We start from the raw sequence: 4,260 nt of genomic DNA on the forward strand, positions 1-4,260 counted from the left end.
ACCAGTTCTTTGCCGTTAAACGCGAACAATTAAGAAGTGGAATTTTCTTTTTCAAATTCTAAACATTCCCCACCACGTGGAGACTCGCTTCTTTATTTCTCCGGTGCACGGAGGATGACCATTGGTCCACGACATCGTGAGAACACAGGGTGGTCCAGCTCTTAGTTACCCTTAGTGGCAAGAACAGGTTATTTTCTATCTTGAAATCTGGTGTATCTGGTGTATAGTGGTATAGTATCAATGCTTCCTTTTCGAATTTCCGAAACAAATTGTGCGTTTTTATCTTTCTCTCTTCCATCTTCTTCTTTTTTGGTGGGTAACGGGTAACGTAATTCGTTCAGCTGTTCATGCGGACAAATGATCGAGAAATTTTGCAATGTTTGTGGTGGAGTTTTTGGTAGAGATCGTTTTTTTGCGAATTTATGAAAGCAGTTTTGTCCATGTTTTATTCATATGGACGAGTAATTTCAGTTATAATTTTGGGATCATAAATCATAAGAGATTTATAATATCTGTTAGTCAATATTGGATTTTATATTTATTTAATTATTAATTTATTTTTAATAAAGTTTTATTATACATTGATTTTATTTCTTATTATAATTCTTTTCTTATTATTTATGTTTGAAATAAATATTTAATGTATAAATTTTATTATTATTATAATAGTAATAATAATAAAGTATAAGATGATTCTCATAATTTTTATATTTTATTAATTATCAAAGATCTTAATTATTCATTTTATACCTTGTATTTTTTATTGTAATTTTTTATACAAGCATTTCTATCAAATAACATTTTTAAATTATATAATAATTAATATCTCATTTAAATTAAATAAAATTATTCTAGTAGAGTTTTTTTATACATATAGTATATTTCATTTTTTATGTATGCTTATATATTTATAGATATTTAATAATTAATAATTATTGAAATAATTGTTTTAAAAAATAATACAAATCAGCATGACATAAGAAAAATATATATACTATCATATGCAAAATTTTCTGAAGCTACTTAAATCTGCCCTGGCCAGTTTCATCCTTTCTAACTCGTCTAAGGGTAGATGTATTTCATCTCTCGCATAAGATGACCAGTGGTCAAATGCCGTGAGAAAACAGCGCGGTCCAGAGCAGCTTTTCGATAGAACAGGTTTTCATCAAATCAGTTGCTCTGTGAACAGATCTGTAGCTGATTTCTCATCTTCTCACGAACTTGTTTTATAAAATTTTTTTTATTTTATATGCAATATATATAAATATTTTTGAATAATTTACATTTATAATAATTTAGCATCACGTTTGTTAATTTTCCACTTATTTCTTTTAATTTATATCGAATCTTCTATTTTTAAAATCTTAGAAATTATTTATTATATTTATATTATATTATATTATATTTATATATTCATATTTATTATAAAGAATGAGATAGAATAAAAATAATTTTTAATTTAATTTCGAACGATTTAAATAATTGAAATAATAATTTATAAATGAAAATTGATTCATAAAAGATATTTTTATTTTTTCTCTTCTAAATTCGTATCTTTCATATTTAAAAGACTATCAATTAAATTATTTTCACGTGCAAACGATTACGATAATTAAGATAAACAGCGTTTCTTCTGTAGATTCATCGATTAAACGATTACACGAAACACAAGGGGTTGCTTTGTCTTTCTCAACTTTTCACCTCCACCACCCTCTCTCTTGGTCACGATCCTTACGGATTATGCGGATCTATCGTTCGCAAAATCGCATAATACCACGATGGTGCTTAGGCATGTAAGGGTTGAGACATGGGTTTAGGGTGGGTGTGTGCCGTAATGTTCGTATCATTAATCGAGCGTCAAATAACTTCGTACAAAATGGACCCCTATATTCCATGGAATTTTCCCTACAGACGAGTAATTCTGTAGAAATGTTATTGAAATAGAGTCCTCCTCTTCATGTATACTTTATCTGATTGAATAAATTTCTTCTATGTCGCGTTACGTAAAATTTCAACGTTGATAATGAATTTAAGAATATTAAAAATAAAAAAAAAATCGCAAAAATTTTCCGCAATCATACACATGTTGTAGAAAAAGTTTAATTTAATATAAATATGCGTAGTTTATTCGTTTAAGTAAGTAGGTACTACCAATTTGAAGTTAGATTTCTATTTCAATATCAGGAGGTAAAAACACGTGCGTGTAATTGAATCCATCGCGACCCTTGAATTTCATTTTAAAATTAATTTCGACTTCGCTACCAATTGCCCGGTGGTCTGCGCGCTTAGCTTTTCATTAAATGTCTTATTCCACGATTATGGCGGTCTTCGTGATTGCATAACTTCAACTACGATTGCACACGAATTCCATTTCGAGTCGATTGCAGTCACGACGCAGTAGCAGCCATATTTGCATGGGTTAGGAATGGTAGTAGCAGAGTTCGTTGATTTTCCGAGAAATTCGCGCAGAGAGGGGATTGGTTGAAGACACAAACCGCAATTCCGTTTGTCGATATACGTTGTTTGACTTGAAGAATTCGATATCAATAACACGCTCTGTGTTTCTTCTTTCGACAAACGGAAGTATGGTTCGTTGTTAAAGGAATTCTTTGCAAGAATATTTTGATGTTTATTTTTATTTTCAAGAATTTGAATTATCGATTGAATTTGGTTATAATTATTTCAGAGGGAAGAATTTTACTAGAAATATTTTTACATTTTACGAAAGACAGCGTACGAAACATTTAATTTTACATTACATAACTTGTTTAATTGTTTTGTAATTTTATTTTTTATCCTTCCATACTTATAAAAGAATCTAAACGATATTAGACATTTTACTTAACAATCCAATACTTAAAAATCTTTAGAATTTAGTGATACTCAACTTTTTTTCAATCATCATAATTCTCTTACATCTTATATATTATACAATTATATATATTTAAAATATATTTAACAAAATTAAAATTTTTTTTAAAACAAAGATAACCAAAGTATTAGTCTTATAAGTACAAATTAACTTAAAAAATGAAAAAAAATATCAAAATAAAAAAAAATATACATTTACTTGTTGACTTTCCTTTCGAATCTGAAAAATTTCAAAAATGTTATTGCTACAGGAGTTCTCTTCCCCCTAATTTCTTCCAAATCGACATCGTTAACATATCGATCTTGAAAATCATCGAAGTTCACAAAGAAGGTTCGATAATGTCATAGAAGGTGGCTCAGAGGTCAGAGGGGGAGTAACAAAGTGGGGGCAACGATGTCGGCAGGGAAGACGGGAATGGAGGTGGTGTTGGAGGCCGTGGTGTTTGGAGGTTAGACCGCAGTTACAATATCGCTTGATTAGAAATGTACATAGCGTATATGCGCGCGGGCCGCATATCCAGATGGTAGGGTTGGGTCGATGCCTGGGCAACTCCATAGTTTAATGCACGAACCGTAGAACTTGCAATAAGGAAGGGTTGAACGGTGGAAGGGGGCTGAGGCGGAGGTGAATAAAGGGGGGAGGTAACTCCTGGGGGTGTAGGGGGTCTCTGCATGCACACGTACACACACGGTTAACGGGAGTTCCAGTCTGCAACATAACGCGATCGCACTACTTGCTCCTTGCTTGTTGGCCCTCCAGAGAGAATGCTCGTGGTCTCGTATACCTTCGTATACCTTCAAATTCCCACGAAATGCTTCCGTGGTACCGTTCTGACGTCAAACTCCCAGGGACGTTTCCTTCGAATGCGTTTGGGTCAACAATCTCTCTATCTCTCTCTTTCGCGATGTTTGATTGCATTCGATGGAATCGTTCTAACTGGAATTGATCTAGAATGCGAATTCACTCTTCCGTAGTTCTTCTCTCTCTTCTCTCTTTGTTTTGAAACGGATTTATTTAATTAGATAGAGAGATGTTTTAATCTAAGATCTAATGTTGATATATTTTTGAGTTAATATTTTTTTTATCGTTGTTTCCTTTTTTTGCAATTAACAATATTGCAAAGTTTTTTTAAAGAATCATTTATATATAGTGAATGGTAGATTTTGTTAAAAGCTTTTTATGCTTTTATCTTATGTATTATGAATTATAAATGTAGAAACAAATTCTTAGAAATATTTTAAAATCCAAAATCAGGTAAATGCAAGACAAATTTATATTTATTTTTACGTATATATATATATATACCTTAGCAAATGTCAAATAATATGTATAAAAATTGTTTAAATATGTTTTATGGATAATTATTTTTGTAATGTATTTATTTAATA

This window comes from Apis cerana, linkage group LG5 (assembly GCF_029169275.1).
Source record: "Apis cerana isolate GH-2021 linkage group LG5, AcerK_1.0, whole genome shotgun sequence".
Lineage (NCBI taxonomy): Eukaryota > Metazoa > Arthropoda > Insecta > Hymenoptera > Apidae > Apis > Apis cerana.